At 43.2% G+C, this 19,372-nt stretch overlaps 2 long non-coding RNA genes across 3 annotated transcripts; one reads left to right on the plus strand and one right to left on the minus strand.

Moving 5' to 3' along the window:
* The first annotated feature begins 3,800 nt into the window (after window positions 1-3,800).
* On the plus strand, window positions 3,801-8,147 carry LOC309538905. Its single transcript, XR_014222483.1, has 3 exons — window positions 3,801-4,434; window positions 5,170-5,434; window positions 7,885-8,147. It is a non-coding gene; the product is annotated as an uncharacterized lncRNA (long non-coding RNA).
* On the minus strand, window positions 7,508-17,973 carry LOC309538740. Of its 2 annotated transcripts, none has more exons than XR_014222313.1 (4): window positions 17,613-17,973; window positions 13,929-15,282; window positions 11,427-11,495; window positions 7,508-8,084 (listed from the first exon to the last, which is right to left on the minus strand). It is a non-coding gene; the product is annotated as an uncharacterized lncRNA (long non-coding RNA). The 2 variants fall into 2 exon arrangements; XR_014222314.1 differs by having other exon boundaries at window positions 17,564-17,973.
* Between the last annotated feature and the right edge of the window lie 1,399 nt (window positions 17,974-19,372).

Genomic DNA, 19,372 nt, shown 5'->3' on the forward strand with positions numbered 1-19,372 from the left:
GCATTAACACTGCCAAACGTCTTTGTGAAATGGAAAGCAAGGTGTTCCAGATTATTTGTTATATCTAGGTTTTCTAATGATAATGCTCAAGTCACAGAACAAGGGTAGCTGGGTTATTTATTGTCCATACTTATTTTTCTTTTCTTTTCTTTTTTTGCCTTCCCACCCACTTTTGTCAAGTTAGCACTTTTAGTATCTCCTTTCCAGAAGCTAATACCCAAGGTGAATTTAGAAGTGGCAGGTCCAAATTGTGATCGGATCATCTCCGTTGTGGCAGCCGAAACTGATCTTATCTGGATGGTGACCTTACCCACTTCAGAGAGCAGAACTCATTACAATAATAAGGAATAACAGAGACAGAGAAAGAGCAATCACAGCAGAGCCTGGAAAGAATTCACTTTACCATCATTTCAGAAGATTAGTTCTAAGCCTCTCTCCTGTAAACGTCATTTTTCACTCCAGCAGGAGGTCCAGTTCAGAAATTATTCTGGCCGACTCACAGGCTGTATCTCTTTACCCCTGATTTGCAATCCATTTCCACCTCCTCCTAGCGCACTCAATTGCATTTGTTTAATAGCTAAACACACGATGCTATTTGATAATGCAACATTTTGTTTGGGATATAATAGGAAGGATTATCAATATACCTGCATCTGTATGTGAGACGGCACCTAAAAATGAACCCATGAGGATCTTGATTATAGAAATGGGGTGGGTGGGTGTGCGCGCGCATGTGTGTTTGTGTGTGAGTGCGACTGGCATTGAATGCTGCATATGCTTGCAAGAATGTAAATGCACATGTGAAAATACTGCAGGGGTGTATTGGTCCATTTGTAATCGGAACTGACCACTGGCTAAAGCTATTGCTGAGCACACCACTTCACGTGTATATTTCCTATTAGGCTCACAATCATTGGACCTTATGGGCTGCTTTCAGCTACTGTGTCCTGACAGCACAAGGATTCCTGCTTGCATAGTGGGGCTCCCCCCCACACATCTTCCCCCTCCACACACATTGTTCCCAAATCTAATCCAGAGGGTTGGAGAAACCCCTAGAACAATTTATTGGGTGCACAGGGGGAGATATGGAGGGAAAGGAGAAAGGAGAGAGCACAAGGAGAAATCACCAGAAGAAAAATATCTGTCAGGGGGCTTTTAGCCCAGAGCTGCTCTGCTTTCTGGAAAGAACATGGCTATTTAGTCTGTGAATGACTGAGGTACCAGCAAAGGAGATAAAGATGACAGTGCTCCCTTAGTAGCATTCTTGGTGGGGCAGGACAGCCCAAGTATAACATACAGTGGTACCTCGGGTTAAGTACTTAATTCGTTCTGGGGGTCCGTTCTTAACCTGAAACTGTTCTTAACCTGAAGCACCACTTTAGCTAATGGGGCCTCCTGCTGCTGCTGCACCGCAGGAGCACGATTTCTGTTCTTATCCTGAAGCAAAGTTCTTAACCTGAAGCACTATTTCTGGGTTAGCGGAGTCTGTAACCTGAAGCGTATGTAACCTGAGGTACCACTGTGCATAATTTCAAAACTACCCGGTTTACCTCTGACCCCACTAACTTGGAGCTCTGGCCCAGCCCACTGCTGCTGTCATGTAGCCCCTGACCAATTACCTCAGAGGGAACGTGGCTCTCATCCCTGGTGCATGCTCTTATTGGGCACCCAGTTGAAGGCTCTCATCTTGGTACTTAATGGCTGGCAGTTGGCCTTTAATAGTCTCTAAATTTGCCACCCAGCGCAGCCATTTTACTTTCCTTGGTGTGGCACCACCCTCTGTATTTCTCACTGCTTTTAATGGTGTCACTTTATCCTGCCTATAACTGTACTGACAATCAGGTCCCCCTCTCCCCTTAGACATAAGCCTTGCTGCTACACAGAACCTTATGGACACAGAAAGAAATTGGACACCTGCATACTCCACACTCCATACAAGTAACATATGTCTGGTACATATGTGCCTGTCATAATCCCTTACTTGTGCTTACAATGGACTTTTGATCATGTGCTCATGACATCACAGTAGGCGGCTGTGAATTCAAGCCATTTAACTTGACCCTGTTTTGGCGCAGCATCTCTGAGTTTGGGAGACACAGTACATCATAGAAAGAGATCTGCTGCTCTCAACACCAGCTCACATGAGTTTTACAGGGTGCAGATTTAGTATGTGTTTTTACCTGTAATGTGATTTTATGCTTAAGAGCTCCTAAGTTCAGGGGATGCAGGGCCTATATTAGTAACAGAGCCACTTCAGGGCATCTTAGAGCAAAGTTCTATAAGGCAGGAGCAATTTGTATTTCCTTTTCTTCAATCCATATCCCATGTAGTGGCAGTGGGCTTTAAGCTTTCCAGCCAGGTGTCTACTGTTCCACACATGCAGGTTTGCACAAGGGCCCTTCTGAGCTGCCCTAGTTATCTAAGAGAACTAAGAGAACGAGGAAGGCAGGGGCGCACTTATTTGAGCTGTTCAGGGCTGCCTCAAGTCACCCTGCGACTTACTGTAACAACTTTATGGTGAGTTCCAGCACCTATTTTTCTCGGGGTGAAAAAAAAAGCACCGCTTTCACCCAGCAAGATTGCCTGTATGTCCCAGGATATGAACTGGAGGCATGTGAGACCAATGCCTTGTGGAAGCCAAGCAGATGTGGCTCTGGTCAGTAACTGGATTGGTGACCACCTAGGAACCATATGTATATTGCCCTGAGTTCCATTTTGGAAGAGAAGTGGGAAATAAAGGTTAAATAAACAGATACCTACATAAAATGTTCTATCTATCCCCACCACTCCCAGCAGGACTGGGGGGGGTGGACTTAAAAAAACAACAACCTGCATTTATAAGAAATGCAAAACTTATACAGGTTGCAGGATTTAGCTTTTCTTGATGCAATAGAAGCATTAGATGACAAGTCTCTAAATGGCCCTTAATATCTCTTTTCTTCTCCCCCCGGCTACTTTCCTGCCGCTATTATCCTTCTGTTCAGCTCCATATCATGCTGCTTCTTCAAGCACTTTTAGAAGTTCCTTAAAGAGGCAGGCATACTTCTGCAAACATGACATGAAGGCTGGCAACATTAACCCCACCCTGTGGGAATCCCTTGCAGACGACCGCAGCTCCTGGAGACAATCAGTCAGGTTGTGTATCCACAGCAGTGACCGGAAGATGAGTGACCACTTGGAGGAACGCAGATAGAAGAAATGCAATGTACATCTGCAGCAGCACAACCAGACTCCTTCATCTGCCCCAGCTGCAACAAAATATGTCTCTCCCGTATCAGTCTCCACAGCCACAGCAGGTGCTGTAACTCTCCAACAGTTCGACTTCACTCCCAAAGGAGCAGTTCTCCACTGTCTCCTGACACAGACAGATGCCAGCCACAACTTCAGTGCTGGCTGGATTTTAAAGCCTGGATTGATTTCTATTTTTGCAGTGTTATGTACTGAGTTGAATAGGATCCAAACTGCAGCAGTCTGATTGGTCCTAGAACAATAGGATCCAAAATGCAGCAGTCTGATTAGTCCTAGAACAATAGGATTCAGAATGCAGCAGTCTGATTGGTCCTAGAACAATGCAGCAGTATGATTGGTTGGCAGGAACCACCCAATCCTGCTCCAGATAGAAGTGAATCCACAACCTGATTGGCTTACAGTAGAATTCCGGAATTAGCCAATCATGTGCAGCCCATTGTGTAAATAATGTATATAAAGCAGATACTGTGAGGGGACATTCATTCATTCTTCCTCACCACTATGAGCTGAATAAAGAGCATGAAATCACTTTGCGACTCTGAGTATATTTCAGCAGTTTAAAAGGTGATCAATGTTCATTCATGGAAAAATGCCACGGGTGATGCCAAGTAGGTGGACCAACTGTATTTCAGATGGTCTTCAGGAGAAGTTATGTAGGAGCCTCAAAATGTTACATTCCCTTCTCATGCTCCATTAACTGAGGGCTGGGGCCATAGCTGAGTGATACAGCATGTACATTGTACACAGAAGTTCCTCCACCTAATCCCTGGTAACTTCCATTAAAAAAAGGTGGAGGTACAGATGGTGTGAAATACCTGTACCTGGGACCCTGGAGAGCCACTGCCAGTAGATAGTATTTGCTGAATGGATGTATAGTCTGACTTGGGATAAGACAGCTTCCTCCAATATCCCTTCCTTAACCGACACCACCTGTTTCACTTGCCTGTGTTCTTGGCAAGACCATCCTTTGGTCTTTGCAGCACAAAGACTTATGACATCACAGAAGGCTGCCATGGATATTCTCTGGCAAACAGGTTGAAGCAAGCTAGTTAACCCAGAGCTATGTGAGATCCTTTGGGACTAGGAACCTTTACAGCCCTGATCAGTTAGACGAGGCAAAGTCCATTGAAACAAATGAGTTAGCTGTGCTTAACTCAGTGCAGGAGTGAACTGCTACATGGGAAGGTGCCACATACCAAATCCAGACCATTGGTCCATCTAGCTCAGCAACTGTCTATATTGACTGGTAGCAGCTCTGCAGGGTTTCAGGCAGGAGTCTCTCCCAGCCCTACCTGGGGATGCTGGAGACTGAATCTGCATGGAAAGCAGATGCTCTTCCACTTAGCTATGGCCACCCTCAAATTAAAGTATTGCCACCATGGGATGCAACATACCTTAGGCACCACAAGATATGTGTGGCAGTTTCAGTTGCCAAGCACTTGACATCTTTAAGAAAAGACAACCAAGAGTGCCTGCCTGCCTTCTCCTTTCTCCATAGTCAGGCCATATTTGACTGAAGACCAAGAAGATAACCTGGGGGAACATATGCTCCTTCAGGCAGGGGCAGACCTTGGTAATATGGCACCCTGTGCAAGGCCAAAATTTGATGCCCCCAGATCCCTTGCACTGCCTTCCCAAGCGAGGTAAGTGAGGTGCTGGGCTTTGGGAAGGAGGTGCAAGGGCTCTGGCAGGGTCCTAGCTGGGCAAATGCTAAGTAGGCTTTGGAAAGGAGGCGGGAAGGCACCCCCTCGGATTGGCACCCTGTGCAGGAGAACCCATCATGGTGCCCTAAATCTGCCTCTGCTCCAGATGTTGCTGGATTACAGCTCCTGTCTTCAGTGGCCATTGTCATATTGGATGGGGATGGAGCTGGAATCCAGCAACAAATGGAGCAGAGTTCTCTGTTCTGTTTCTGTTCAGAGATTTCTCAGTTTACCCAGAGGTAGGGTGGAGGCTGTGGGACTACAAGATCTAGAGAATTCTAGCAAGGGATGGAAAGTGGCTACTATCCCATAGGGATGACTCAGCTTCAGAGGGGAAAACCACAAAGCCACAGTAGGCAAGTACTTTATGATGAACTACTAAAATGTCAGAAAGTAATGAGCAAGCTTTTGGCAGGAGATCTGGCCAGTAAGAAAGAAACCCTCCCAGAGAGACATCCTTCTGAAACTGTAGAGGACCACAAGTTAGATTCCTACTTCCTTTTCTCACCAACCTCTCAGAAGTTAGTAGCAAGATGCAGCTTCTTTAGCATGAGGATTGATTAGTCCTAGATTCTCCCAGGATTGGTCAGCTGGAATGTTCTCTTTTCATAGAAATATTGGAGACCCAGCAGCTCTATCTAATATTGAGCCTGGCAATCCTATTTTAAGCCGGCAGGGTGGTTAACGTGTGAGAAAGCCAGAGGGACAATAAGGCCTCAGGCCAGGCCTGGAGCAGAGACGGTAGTGGTGGAATTGTATGGAAAGAACAAGGCTGGGAGACATAAGATTCCTAAATTCATGTGGCAGAGTGCACAGGTTTTTAACAGCTGTATAGTAGGAATCACTGGCTGCTTCACCCAGAATTATAATTGGGGGGACTACATCTGTGAAAGTGATCATTTATTAATTGGTGGTACCATAGTAAATCCAAATCTCTGGAGAACCTGTTGAAACCAAGCAAGCTGAGCTTTCAGATAGGGCTGCTTTTAGTTTCTCTGACAGAGGCTCTGTGCCCGCAACAACAGCATGGCAAGCAGAAAAGGAACAGATGTTGCTTTTTCTAAAAGATGACACTCTTTAGATGAGAAGTGATGCAAAGGAGATAAGAATTTGTGTGTCTATAGTAACTGTGTGTAGAAGGGCACATTGCAACAGGTAAAGCTATGCAGTGAGATAACCTGTACTTACAAAAAGGATTACAAACTACAGTGGTACTTCTGGTTAAGTACTTAATTTGTTCTGGAGGTCCGTTCTTAGCCTGAAATTGTTCTTAACCTGAAGCACCACTTTAGCTAGTGGGGCCTCCTGCTGCTGCTGCACCGCAGGAGCACGATTTCTGTTCTCATCCTGAAGCAAAGTTCTTAACCTGAAGCACTATTTCTGGGTTAGCAGAGTCTGTAACCTGAAGCGTATGTAACCTGAAGCATATGTAACCCGAGGTACCACTGTAGTTGAAAAGAGTACAAATTTCAAAGACACTGGAACCCTGTCCTCTTTCCCCCTTGGTCATCCTGACATCCTTTGCAAGCATTCAAAAAGGACACTCTTTGGATAAAGACCTTTAGAGGGTCAGTCAAGGACATGTTTCTGCCTGAGGACAAGTTGGTGTCTCCTCTCCCCAGTGGCAGACCTACATTTCTGGGGCCCTGAAGACTGAACTGTCATAGGGGCCCCTTCGCAACCAGCAACAATGTCTGGACAACCACTGTTCTCTTCTTCAATGGGATTGTTTCATGATGGATCAACACACTTTTATAACACCTGTGCTACTGACTCAAACTTCGGGATTGTTGAAATATATACAACTAAAAATTAATCAATTTGATTCAAATCAATGTGACTCAAATTGGATCTACTAGTCCCAATATTTTAAAGCAATTGCACTAAAGTTGCTTCCGGGGCCCCGCTGGGCCCTGAAGTTCAAGCAGCTACTGAAGTTACAATTTCACTGTTAACTAGCCTAAACATAGCAAGCCCTGTGCAGGCTAATGGAAAGTTTACTTTGTTTGTCTTCCCAGGCCAAGCTACACCTGCTGAAATTATCTTAATTCTCTTAGGAGGCAGTTGTCTCACCTCACCTCAAGTGTGGGCCAGCCCTGGGCAACTTCCTATGTCCCTAAGGCCAAATTAGGAAGATACCAATTTTAAAAGAATACTAATTGTAAAAGAATGGCTTTATAAATAGTAGGTGCAGGGCAACCATTCCAGAGTAGGGAAGGCTTTACCCCTTTAAGCCCTACTGTGCTCTTGATCTGAATCAGGCTGCCCAGGACTTGCTATTTCCATTGGAAGATAAGCTCCCATTGGCATAGATGGGAGCTTTTCCTCCAACGCAAATAGGAGAGCTGGGAAACTGGATTTGAACTGGGAGTGCAGCAAGGGAGGGGGAAGGATTAAGCCCCCAATCACTTCAGGATACCAGTCCAGATCCATCCCCCACACCTGCCATTTATCTTTTAAAGATCTGTTACTTGCAATTGCTAATTGTGTAAATAGCTTTTTGTCCAGTTTGGTGCTTACACACTAGAAATAAAAGACTTGACCGAAATTCCAACTAATGCAGGAGTGTATGTTTAGGTTTTTGCCCCCTGTGCTTTAAAGGCACCATATAAATGTGGTGAAAGAGAGGACAATGTAAGCAGTTCCCCTCCCAAACCAACCCCAGCATCCCAGACCAAATACAAATCATGCTTCAGGGCATCATATAAATTGCTATTATAAATTCATATGGTGCACCAGGGAGTGCCTCATTGTGTGTGATTAGAGACTGTCTCGAGAGCAGTTTAGACACTCAGCCTGCTGCACGCAAGCACTGCCCCGGGGCTGCTGTTACTGATGCATTGTTACAAAGTGCCATAATAAAGCATGAGCTAAAACAACTTAGTTGAAATGAAGATTAATATGAAACATGTGTTCCCCTCCTTTCACTCAGATGGAACAGTCCAATAAATAGATGCTCCTCAAGGCTGAGAACATTGGGCTCCAATAACAATCTGATTGGCTGATGGCTGCCATTGCTGAGGGCTAGTGATATGTTTCCATAGAGTCTACAAAGCATTCGTGGACAATGTCACTGCAGCATCTGTAAAGCAGTCAGTGTGAGCCTGCCAAATGGTGGAACAGTCAGAAGAGCTGAAACCATCAAAGAAAAATGTTTGAAGAGCACTTAAATTAAAAAACAAACAAACAACCAGATATAGTTTGGTCCTATAGTTGCCTTACTATCCTTAATACCAGTGGCATCAGAGGAAAGAGCAACTGGCCCCTCATTCATGTTTTCTTAAATGGAGATCTGTCTCCTCAGGTTTTGTCCATGTTCTACATGGTCATGCAGAGCTCCTTCCTGCAGTGCTGCGGAATCCGTTTTAAATCCCTAAACAATCTGGCTTTCCTCTTGAGCTATTCCACAGTCACCTGCTGAATCTGATGGGTTTTAGAGATGGGGGGGGGATACATTTGTTCAGTGTGCATTTTAATGCAAACCTACCAAGTTCACACTTCCTGACCCAATATGCAAATCGGAACACCGCCCTCCTTTGAAATTCACACTTCTCTGAATTTTGCAGTGCACTTCTTCAGTCAGAGCATACCTATGACAACTTATATATCTGGGGAAAGTGCATGTAAAGTTTTGCACATTGATGAAAATAACATATAGGGATGCATTTTATTAGAGGGAAATTACTGGCAAAAATGCATACCAAAAAAATGAGCAATGCACACAAAAAAAAGCACAAGGTAGCCTTCAACTAAGTTTTACTCAGCGTAGACCCACTGAAATTAATCTCATGAACCTAATCATGTCCATTGATGGATCTATTTTGAGGAAAGCTTAGTTGCATGCCACCCACATGAATTTTCATGTTTTAAAAAACGAAGTGTGCAAAAATTGGAGGAGAGGAAAAACTTAAGACTGAAAAAATGAGAAACCGAGAGAAACTGACACTGACAAATGCATCCATCCATAAAGGATAGTTTTTTGAATAATCAGCCCAGTTTAAATTTCCTTTGCTATGTTTTCCATCTGCCAACTGGGTGGATGAAGTTAGCATCCGGATATCTTCATTGTTAAACAAAACACTTTATTAAATTTGCATAAAATCCACAGACATGGAATATTATGGGTGATATTCAACTAAGTCCTACTCAGAGTAGACTCACTGAAATTAATGAACCTAAATTTGCCCATGTCCACTTATTTCAGGGGATCTAAGTAAGACTAGCAATGAATATCACCCTAAATCAGCTTGCAATGGCCTTTATGGCAGATTTAAGCCACTTATGCTATGAATCTTTACCTAGTAAATAATGAGTTTTTTTATAAAGTTGAGCCAAAACAACTGACCTAATATTGTGTTCAAACGTATCCCCGATTTTTATTAAGTCTTGCAATTTCTGATGGACACAATTGTGTTCCTTTGATCTTCTCAAAATTATTTCCCTCCTCCTTTGCCTTCATTTTGTCCTTGGTCTCATTGCCTTTGAATCTTGTGTAAACATTATTTGCTTTGAAATGCATGTATGGTGCAGCCGAACAATTTACTGCCCCATCCCAGCAACACATGCAATATGGTAATATTGCTAAATATCTGTATTCCTTTGATACTCTTTGGAACTTGGCCTCTTTGTACATCTTCCCTTCCTCTTTGCTCTCACTGTTCTTGATCTCATTTGCCCACATAGTCACATATAGTGCAATCGTATATGAATGTAAGAGCAGCCTTTCTGGATCAGGCCAGTGGCTCGCCTAGCCCAGCATTCTGTTCTCCCAGCAGCCTATGGGGAGCCCAAAGTCAAGACCTAAGCAGTCTTCTCACTGTGATTTCCAGCAACTGGTATTCAGAGACATACTGCCTCCTCTGTGGAATGGGAGAACATTGTCTTGTCCTTTTCCTCAGGCAGCAAAATGGCTAAGGCTGGCACTGACTACATTACACATAGCTTGTATGTTAGTAACCATGTGGTCTCCATCATCTATTCTGGCCTTGCTCTTCTCCAAGTCTGCTATTAAGAGTAGGTGCTTATTCCTCTTGTTCTGCTGCTTCCCCCCCCCCTGGGGAAAGGGAAAAGGGAAAAGGAAAGGACTGCTGGACGGTAAAGTCCAGTCAAAGGCAACTATGGGGTTCGGCACTCATCTCACTTTTCAGGCCGAGGGAACTGGCATTTATCCACAGCTTTCCGGGTCATGTGGCCAGCATGACTAAGCTGCTACTGGTGCAACGGAACAAGGTAATGAGTGCCAGAGTACACGGAAACACCGTTTACCTTCCCGCCTCAGCGGTACCTATTTATCTACTTGCACTGCACTGGTATGCTTTCAAACAGCAAGGTTATCAGAAGCTGGGACAGAGGTCACCCCATTGTGCGGATTTAAACTGCCGACTTTCTGATCGGCAAACCCAAGCGGCTCAGTGGTTGAGACCACAGCGACATCCACGTCCTCCTCTGGGGAAAACCACTCTTTAGCACTTAACTGGAGCAAGCAGCAATTTGGGTTCCTCCCAGATGGCCATTTGTTATGATCTATCACTAAAGAATGGATTTTCCTTTGGAAAGGAGTGGGGCAAAGGGAAAACCACTCGGACTCAGGCCTAGAAAATGTGCATCAAGAGGAAAGCCTCTCGGACCAGTGCTTTCTAGGCAGGGCACAAGTGGAAGTGTGGATGAACCCTAGTAAAATGAATCCCTTAGTCATTAATGAATCTTCTACATGGGCATCTCCTAATCAGATACTTTGTCCTCACGAGTATAAAAGTTTGAATTTTAATGTAATATCCTAGAGCCCCTCAACTTTCTGGTTAACATTTGCAGCCTTCAGCAACTTATATAACAGTGTGGGACTGTGTGGTTTGTTTTTTTTAAAAAAGGGTGTTTCTGTGTGATTCCACTGACTCAGTTCTGCAGCTGTTAATGCCAGAAGGTTTGTTCTTTTTCTTTACGTGCAATTGTCTTTACTAGCCCTCAGTAAAATCTGCTCTGTAGGTAGAGTAGGAAGGGATCCCATATGACTAATGCTTGCTTGTAGCATAGTTCCTACCATACCCCACAAAGAGCTAAGAAACTCACACTTGGTTAGTAGAGGATGCCTCACTTGAAAAGGCCTGAGTGGTATTTTTATAATCCCCTTAAGCAAAAGGTCCACAAAATACATTTGGGTTGCATGTTTGGATGCCGAATAAGGTCTTGAAGGCCAGGGTGGGAAATGGGGGACATTTACACAAGATGTAATACTGATTCTCACCTAGCTCTGTCCTACTGCCTTGCCTCCACCCATTGTTCCTTCCTTCCAGTGATTTGGATCTCACCTTTCTGCACACAATATACCCAAGGTATGTTACAATATGCACAGTCCAAGCACCGTAAAAACAACATAAAATAATAAATTACAGCAGATTCAGACATGGCAGCATTTCTAAGGAGCTCGCTGAGGCAACACACTGTCTGTAAAGAAGAGGAAGGCAGGGCTAGGTGTACCTGTTTGGGGAAACTATTCCATTGTTTGGGCGTCATAGCAGAAAGGGCTCTGTCTCTTGTGCTTACATGCTGAGAAGGGCAGAGAAATGGCAGGACAGGGTTGTCAGGCAGTTTCATATAAGAAAAAATTGTCCTTAACATAACCAGAACCCAGTCTGTTTTGTGCAGGGTTGGAGAACACATGGCCTGCCAGACATTTTTGACTACAACTCCCATAAACTCCAGCCACCATGGCCAATAGCTAGGGGTTATGGGAGTTGTAGTCCAGTGACACTGGGTGTCCCGTGACACCCAAGCTCCCCAATCCTGAATTAGGGTTTTTAGGGAAAATGTATCTCCTAACTATTCTCAGCACCCTTAATAAACTACAGCTCCCAGAACTATTTTGGGGGAAGCCACAACTGCTTAAAGTGGCAGCATAGTGCTTTAAAGGTGTGGTGTCAATGTGGCCATAGAATGGAATTCTTGTCTGATGTCAATAAATGCTGGTGCTGATAACTTTAAGTTGACCTGACCGCTTAGGTCAGTGGCTTAGTGGAAGCCCTGCTTTGTGTTTCACCATCTGAAATACTTCAGGTAGCTATGCAGTTCCTTGCCACAGGAAGCCTAGTTAATGTTCTCTCTCGATGTCTTTAGAGTAGGGGTAGGGAACCCAAAGTGTTCTTGCCTGGCTAGAATGTGTCATTGAACTCTGTTAATGCCTCTTACTTGTCTGGATGAGGAGAAAGGGGTTTGTACGTGTGGATAGAAACTACCCTACTGCACAAAGGTAAATTTACATTCATTACTCTCACTATTGCCTGTGGTGTGTGGCCTTTGGAAGGCTTTCCAGAAGGGAATTCAGCCCTTGAGTGTAAAATGGTTTGCCACCCCTGCTTTAGAGGACAGATGCTGCTACTCAGACATGCATTAGTCTGGATAATTTTATATTAAATTGTTTACATTTTGCCTGTTGCTGATAATTTGGTATTAATGCTACTGTTTTGGATTTCTTTTTTTTAATTTTATGGTATATTTTAAGGTGGTTGTTAGTTGCCTGGAGAGCCCTTTTGGGAATGGAAAGACAGGATATAAATGCTTTTAATAAGCAAACAAATTGGGTTTTATTATCTTCAAGATGATGACCACTTGCCAGCTGAAAGCCCTAGAAGTGTTCATAAACTGAGGTAATTACTTTAATCATTAACAAGAAATCAACCTTTGAAAAAACACTGCTCCAGCCTTATTTAAAGCCAGTTACAGTAATGACTTTCATTTGTACATAAGAAGAACCCTGCTAGGGTGGACTAAAGGTCCATTTAATCCAGCACCCTGTTTCTGATACTGGCCAGTCAGATTCATCTAGAAAGTTCACAAGCTGGACATGAAGACAATTGCCTTCTTCTCCTGTTGCAAGCTGTATTGATGGCTATACCTCACCCAAACCTGGAGGCTCTATATTATGGCTAGTAGTCATTGATGGCCTTAGGGTGCAATCCTACATTCAGTGCTCAATCAAGTGAAGGGTGTTAGGATGAGGCAGAGAACTTTTGGAGTTCAAACCCATTCCACCTGTAGAATTGACTCTGTATGCTACACAAAGGCTCTGCCAGCTAGGCCACCCTGCAAATCCCTGAAAATAGGGAAGCATTGTGAGTGGGCATGGATGGCACAGGGGAGGAGCGCATCTACATCAAATCCTACCTGCTCTGCATTCCATGACGTCACCCAAAACATGCCACGAGCCTGCCCTTGTGTAAGTAATTTCCCTCTAATTAATTCCAGTGGGAAGGAATGAAGTAGGGACATAATCACAACCCCTAACATGCTTTTTGTGTCCTCCCAAAAACAATTGGGTAAGGGCTGTACTTAAGTGATAGAGCATCTACTTTGCTTTGAGAAAGTCCCAGGTTCAATATCCATAAGCCAGGGAGGGAGTCCCTGTCTGAAATACTGGAGAGCTGCTACAAAATGACACTGAGTTAGGTGGACCAATATTCTCACTCAGTACACTGCAGCTTCCTATGTTCCAATGGTTTGGGTGCTACAGAACTATTGTTGGTGGACTGGGATGAAGCCCAGGGCCTTCAGATTCCCAACCAGCAGATTGCTTGGTTATCCTCTGTGCATCTATCGAAGTGCATTTTTAAGCTTGTGACCACCATCACATCTTGTGGCTTCAAATTCCACAAACTTTTCACTGAGACTGGACAGAAGTAGGCACTGAAAAGCAGCCAGAGAGACAGTCTCAAGGAAATGGATCTGCTGCTACAAATAAATGACAGTTACATGACGTAGGCATCTCTGTTTTTAGGAGGCAAGCAAGCAGGGAAAGGGACTAATTAATAGCAAGGAACAGATGCCCCAGCAATGCTGGCATTGCTGACACTTTTCTGTTTCTGGAAATGAAACCCCAAATCATTTGTCACAGAAATAAACAAAATGACATCAAATATTTAAACAGAAAGAGGAAGACTGAAGAGGAGATAAACCACACAGTAAACAAGGAGAGAGAAAACCCACCCTCTACTTAGCACATCTGTTTTCCCTTCCACACATTGAGTTGACACACTGCAACAGCACAGCTCATCGGATGGCAGGATTTACAAGCTCGCTGCCACTTCTTAAAGGGGTTGAGATTCTGCAATGAACATCAATGGATAAAAGCTGGGCAGCCTGCCTTAGGCAAGGCAGCAGAGACAAAGTCCACGTTGAAGGGTAGCTTTTGTGAAGAACAGTGAATGTTAAAGAGTTTGTTTCACAGCATAAATCCATCAAAGCTTTCGTTGTTCTGCCATTTTGCCCCGAGGATGCATTTATGTGGCTTTCACATCTTTTCCAGGCCCATGACACTTTTCAATGTGCATAACACACACACCCCGTGGGCACAATCCACCAGGGACTCCTCTGTGCAAATTTCATTGAAATAAATAGGAGCTGCACAATGTCACCGTACAATGTTTTTGGAAGGGGACTTGTGCAGAACAATTTCCCAGTGGCTTATGGCCTGCTTGACTTTATAACAAAATAGTAATGCAGGTCACTTTTACTCTCATTTTCCAGATGGGGAACTAAGGTTTTAGAGATAGTGAATTGTGCAAGGCTGTGCACCTTTTCCATAGTAAGTTAGAAGTCTATTGTATCTGATTAAACAGTGCCACTGTCTCTGAGTGCCGTCCTTTCCTACCCTGTTCATTGCAAGAAACAATTATATTTCTCCCTTGGGAATTTATCCTGATACTGAAGGAGATAGAAAATATAGCCCAGTGAGTTAGGTATTCTGAAACTGGCTTAATTTAAAGATACCATTTGGAATAAAGAGGCTGTCAATAACTTCTAATTAATAATAATCTGTTCTTAGGAATTTCTAGGATTAAGTCAACAAGGCAGTGAGTGCATGTCTAAACAGGTTTTTCTTAGTGCTGAATTGATATATCCTAATCACAATATTACCAGCAAAGGAAAGGGATAAATTATCATTAGGGCTGTGATGTTTAATCAATTGATCAAATGGCTTTGCCATCCTGATGCTCTCCAAATGTCTTGGACTACAATTCCTATCATCCCCAGCGAGCAGAGACATCCTGGTTGGAGCTAATGGGAGTTGCAGTCCAAAACATCTGGTCTAAATGATTACTTTTGCTTGTTCGAAATGATTACAAATCTCTCCAAATTAATTAGATATATCTTCTTAGAAGAAGCCTTTTCCATTTCCCCCACTCTCATCTTGGTATCTTCCATTTCCCTCTCTCTTCCGCCCACTCCTCAGTTGCTTGACAGAACTGGGAGTATGACTTAGTTGCAGGCATGGAGGCTTAGAGCTTTTGTGTGTGCAACTGCCATTGCTGGTCCTTGTCTTGCTTGTAGAGGAGTCAGCCTGGAAAGGAGAAAAGTTGGTGATTATTCTGTCTGACCACCAGGGGAAGGCAACACTCTGAGCACTTGCATACTTGCAGTTCTGCAGATTACCCTGTAGTCCCATTGAAATCAGTTGAGCTTACTTCTGAGTAGATTGATTCAGAAAGCATTTTATTTACAAATCATGGGACTTATGCACATGCAGATTTGTACACGTTTAATCTGTTGATCAATTTGACTAATGTGTTTAACCAACTATTTAATTGTGTGACAGTCTTACCGCTTATGCAGTGCCCTCTTAGAAAACATAAGCATAACAGATAAATGGATCAGTCAGTGCATAAAGGAGCCAGGGTCAATTATCAATCAGGTCAATGACCTGATGAAACATAAATCACCAAGGATCCCCCAGGGAAGGGTGCAACAACAGAGAATACCCTTTCATGTGTTCCCAACTCCGAAACATCAGATGACAGCAATGCATATATTAGGGTCTCCTAGCTCATTGCGTGGACCAGCAGGCTAATGTAGGAGGTGATGGTCCTTTAAGTATCCTGGCTATAAGCTGTTTAGGGATTTAAAAATAATGAAAAGCACTTTGAATTGAGCTGGGAAAGAGACTGGAAGGCAATGAAGCTATGGGGAAAGGCAGCTTAGTGGCAGAGCACACACTTTGCATGCAAAACATGCCCAGTTCAGTCCATGATATATGCAGTTTAAAAGGATCAGGGAGCAGAAATGAGAAAGACCTCTGCCTGAAACCTGGTAGAGCCACTGCCAGTCAGAGTAGATGCCGAGCTAGATGAACAAATAATCTGACCCTGTATATAGCAGCTTCCTATGCAACCTAGAACTACAAGATTTCAAAGCTGCACATTAAAGTCTGCTATAAAGAGTTACTGATAAAACTGTGCATTTATTGCTGACATTACACAAAAGCCACAATATTACACACTACATGACCCTATGTCCCAATGATTGCCAACTACTGGTAAAAAGAAAAAGTCTATTTTCTTATCTCTCACCCTATTTCTGTTTCTGTTTATAGCTGACCCTTTTTTGTGACTCCAGAAGAATTGCTTTGTCACTCTGAGGATGCAATCCTATACACATTTGCCTGTGAGCAAGTGTCCCACTGAACTCAATGGGACATACTTCTCAGTAGATATACAGAGGGTTGCCCTTTAAATTTTGCTTTCCCTGGATTTCGAGTCTGCCTTTCCAGATCTGCAAAAGGGGAATCGGGCTATATTTACTTGTTTGGGATGGAGGAAAGGGAGGGTACATTGGCTGAAAATATGTATAAAGTGCATGAATATTTATAAAGATCTCCGAGACCCTTGGATGAAAAGTGCTATCTAAGTGCAGATTATTAAACCTGTCATTTTGTTGAGTGCTCTTGCAAAGAATTCTTTCCATTTCTCTACCCCCCCCCCCCGCCCAAATCATTGAAAACAGGTGGGCGTGTGGCAAGCACTCGGCACACAAAGAGTTTAGAAAAGCTCCAAGAGGCTTAAAATAACTGTTGTATTATGGTGCTTCAGCATGTAAGACTGAAAATTAAGCTTTGTGCAAACTCCATTATACCAAAATGTGAGTGCTACTGTCCATGGTGCTGAATTTTAAACTTTTCCCTCCTCCCTCGCCTCTATTTCCCTCTTCACAGCAGTTTCTTGTTTCATTCTCCATGGGCTGACCTTAATGGCCAGACATTTATCAGTGTTCATTCTTTTACTAAACAACATTTACTCCACATTATATGCTGGCTCGGCTGCATCACAGAGATATTGTAAATGGCTCTGCAGTATGTTGTTGCATTAGTTCGCTATAGGAACCTAAGCCCCTAGTATAGATTTCTATCTCATATCCAGGTTACCTGCCCATCCTGACTTAGTTCAGAAGAAAGCAGATTGAGGCATAATTGATCTGTGACCTCTTTAAGACTTTGCTATGTGTGTATTTTTAATATTAGCTAAATCATGGTATAGCAATACATCTGTGGACAAAAGTAAACCCAAGCAGCAGGCTTCCTGTGTGTTTATACAAACAACATGTTCCCTTTGGTTACCAACAGGTAATTGAATCAGTCATCACAGTCCCACAGTTATTTCCATTTACTGGGTTCCAGTGCACACAATAAATGCTTATGTCTGCAAGGGCTTCCTCGTTTGTAGCCACAGAATGGAGAGACAGGAGCTTCTCCCTTCATTAAAGTAAATTGGCAAGTCCTTATGCTGAAGTTCCATAGGTGCATAGGACATGACTTATATTAAGCCAGACCACTGGTCCATCTAGCTCACCTGCAATATTCCTTCCTTAGTTTAACTATTGGCAGCTTATTGACATCACCTGTTTCAGTTGCCTGTGTACTCGACAAGGCCCTTCTTTGGTGTTTCCAGCACAAAGACTTATGACATCACACAGGTTGCCATGGATATTCTCTTCAAACAGGTTAAAGCAAGCTAGCTAGTCCAGTGCTGAGATAATTTGAGATCAGGAACCTTTACAGCCCTAGGCAGTTAGACATGCCAAAGCTCATTGAAAACAATGAGCTTAGATGTGCTTAACTTTGCATAGGAGTGAACTGTTTCATAGGAAGCTGCCATATACCAAGTCCAGACCATTGGTCTATCTAGTTCAGTACTGTCTACACTGACTGGCAGCAACTCTGCAGGGTTTCAGGCAGGGGTCTCCCCCAGACCTATGTAAAGATGCTTTACTGGTGGATGTTGAACTGACATGTGCTCACTGGACAGACCAACTACAGGTAATTCATCATAAATTAGAAAGAATCTGGAGGATAATTGCAACCTACCTCTAATATTATATGGGGATGAAAATGGCTGGTCTATAGTAAAGCTTATATGCAAAAGGAAATTCCAATATAGCATTATAGGTGAGGTTGTGGAAACTGTCAGGATAGTTATAGAGCTATAAAATATTGTTGCAGATACATTTCATGGAATTTCATTTTTAATAATAAAGTAAAAGGAAATAAGTGACTTTTAAAATGTTGGCATGGAGGACCACAATAGAATATCTCTCCTTTCTTCTTAATCCTAAATAAAAGCATAACCCAAGCAGACATAGTATGAACAGGCTGCATCTTCCATGTCAAGAGATTTGATAGAGGCGGCAGAAAGTGCCATATTTCTTTCCTCACCCTAAAGGACAGTTCAAGAACCAGGATTTGGGAGTTCCTCAGATAGGTTAGCCCAATAGACCCCCATGTGGAAAAGGTGGAGTGTGCAAACTGAGAGGTCTCTTGATATCCTTCTGACTTGCTTAGAGAATCTGTGGAAAGTAAGATGTGAAGGACTATCAGAGGGGTGAGTCCTTTTCCAGTATTAAAACCCTGGCAAATTCCCGGTTATTCCACCCTTAGGACCTACTAAAAGAATCAGTAAAAACATCGGAGAGCAGGAGATACTTCATAAAGTACGCAAGTGGTAAACCGAGACTGTAAAGAAGGTTCCGCTTGATGACAATTCCATTCTAAAGCTATAAGAGCAAGAAAGACAACTCAGAAGTTATAAATTTGAGTTATATGAGCTGAAATCTGCCTACCAGCCATGTGGCTTGTTCTTGATAAACCCCTGGTTTTGCAGTTCCAGCCAGGTAGCAAAAATGGGCGGTTTATCAGTCCCACTGACAAGACAACATACATGGCTGGTATATGGCTATGAGGGCCAGTTGGGCTGTTAAGAACTTTCTGCTAAGCACATAAAGAAACATGTGTAACAGTCATCCACCCACCCACACAAATTTGTGTGTTTTACTGTGTGCATGTGTGCTCATAGGACGGCACTTCCCAGTGAACAGAGACCATATTTACAGGCAGAAAAGCCATACATATATGCAATGTGTATGTGTTTGCAATTGCCACTCTGGACCCCTTATATATAGTAATCATTGCTGTACCTACTTTCTATTTAGAAAATGTGTGACTTTGAAGCTTTCCTAAGTTGCCACAGCATTTGAAGGGCTCTTATACTTCAGAAAAGGTCTAATCCTCTAGAATTGAAGATTACCTATATCCATGCAGTCACATTTGTGTTAATATTTCTGAAGTTACGCAGTTGAAAGCCACAGAAAAGGTGATGAACAAA

Source organism: Podarcis vaucheri (genome assembly GCF_965113315.1).
Source record: "Podarcis vaucheri genome assembly, chromosome: 1".
NCBI classification, from domain to species: Eukaryota; Metazoa; Chordata; class Lepidosauria; order Squamata; family Lacertidae; genus Podarcis; species Podarcis vaucheri.